Source organism: Octodon degus, unplaced genomic scaffold, assembly GCF_000260255.1.
Source record: "Octodon degus isolate 3935 unplaced genomic scaffold, OctDeg1.0 scaffold00163, whole genome shotgun sequence".
Taxonomy (NCBI): domain Eukaryota; kingdom Metazoa; phylum Chordata; class Mammalia; order Rodentia; family Octodontidae; genus Octodon; species Octodon degus.
Genome location: NW_004524739.1, coordinates 1760335 through 1762667, shown reverse-complemented (window position 1 = coordinate 1762667; position 2333 = coordinate 1760335).

Here is a 2333-nt window from a genome sequence, read left to right as displayed (position 1 = left end):
AGTAGGTGCTTTAGACCACTGAGCCATCCCTCCTTTATTTGTGTGTGTGTGTGTGTGTGTGTGTGTGTGGCCAGCTCAGCCCACCAGGGGGCGGGGCTGGCTGGCATGTGGTGCTGGGGAATTGAACGCGGTCCCTGTGCTTTGCTAAGCCTGTTCCAAGTAGGTGCTTTAGACCACTGAGCCATCTCACCAGCCCCTATTCGCATTTTTTAAATGACCCTTTTGCTTCCCCTCTTCATCTGTTTCTATGTAGAAAATATGACATAAGGTGTGGACGTCATATATTAAGATGCCAAGAATGTCATATTGATGACAGAATCTATTACGTGGTTGTAGTGCATGTCTTCAGGGTTAGTCTTGTTGAATATCAAGGAGTAAAGTATTTCACTGTTTCTGTTACTAACAAGTTGAGTGTAAATTATATAAAAGTAGGTACTTCGCTCAGTAACAAAAACGGAATGTTTCCTATTTCTTTTATTAAGCATGCTGTTACTCTAAGCACAGTAAAATAATATGTCTTAAAAGATCAAATAACATTTATGATAGAGGAAGTGTTGTTATCTCTGGCATGAATGTAATGGTGATACAAAGAATCATTTGTCTTGTCATTATAATAAAATGATTAACTGTCAAAAAAAAAAGAAAAAAACTGAAGAGTAAAGACTAGACACAATTACTAGTTACAGTAAAAATCTGCTGTGAATATTTCTGAGGTAAGAAGGCACCACATACCTTTTCAACTAAGAAAACCACCCTTACAACACAGGATGATGTTACTTTTATGTAGGACCTAGAACACTTAAGCTTCCAGTTAGGTACTGAATGGCAGAGCAACGTCCCCAGTTTATGCCATGAATTCACAGGGAGTTCCAACAACTCGGTTCCTTTTCATTGGTCCTCACAAAGTGTGCTTCTCTGGGAGGGTCAGGCTGGTGCTTCAGTTGAACCCAGGTACCTTTCTCTTTGGCTTCCTTCTTCTTCTGATCATCTTCCGTGACACCTTTCAGGAAGTTATCATGACTTTTTGAGTGTTTAATATGCTCAATACGCACATTAACCTTCTTGGCAAGTATCCTGCCCTTAACTTGCTTGTTTACAACAATGCCAATAGCATGCTGGGTAACGTTGTAGACTCTTCCCGTTTTGCCATGGGAACATTTGTGAGGCCTTCCTTTTCGCACAGTCCCCATTCCCTTAATGTCTACAATATCACCCTTTTTATAGATTCACATGTATGTAGCCAAAGGAACAGCCCCATGTTTTCTTAAAGGCCTGGAGAACATATACCAGGTTCCCCTCCTCTTGCCCTTTGTGTTAGTCATTTTGACAAATTACTGGAAGATGGCAGTTCTGGCTGAAAGGTCTTTTTTTTTTTTTTCTTTGAGACAGGTTCTCACTATGTAGTGCACGTTGGCTTAAGCTTGTTATATAGCCCAGGCTGGCCTAGAATTCACAATCCTGCTTCAGCCTTCCAAGTGCTAGGATTACAGGTGTGCACTACCATGCTCAGCTATGGGCCCTGGATTTATCATCGCATCCTCTTTCAAGTCATAAGACACTAAGATAAAAATAAATAAATTTGAGCCTGGGAGATAGCTCAGCAGCATAAGCACCTGCCTGTCCACCACAAGGTCCCAAGTTAGATCCCCAGTAATGCAAAATAGATAGATAGATAGATAGATGATAGATAGATAGATAGATAGATAGATAGATAGATAGATAGATTTGAGGAGTTGCAGGGACATCCAATTGCCATCCTTTACAGCACCCTGCTCCAGAGCCCTTGAGGAGATATCTACAAGTCCTCAGTCATCGTCCTAAACTGCCAGTCACCTAGATTCCAGGAAAACAGAGCCTCCCAGACCAGCCCAAGACAAGGTCACCCACCTCATTGCCCCCCAAGCCAGGACATTCACCTCGTGGGAACCAGCCTGCCCCTCCAAGAGTGAGGACTTCCCTGGAGCCAGGCGTGGCAATCCCAGCACTCAGAAGCCGAGGCAGGAGGATCATGAGTCTGAGGCCAGGTATGTATGGGTTTGAACTACATAGCACAATCCTGTCTCAAAAACAAAACCAGGGGCCTGGGAGATAACTCAGTAGAATAAGCCCTTGCCTGGCTAGTGCAGGGGCCTGACCTCAATCCCTGGTTTTGCAAAAAAAAAAGAACAACAACAACAACAAAATGTCAGGAGTGGTGGCTCATACCTGTGATAGCAGAATTTTAGGAGGATAAGGCAAGAGGATTGAAATTTGAGCTCAGCTAACTGATTAAAGCTGTGTCTCAAAGTCAAAACTAACAAAATGACTGGGGGATGTAGCTCAGTGTGAAGAGC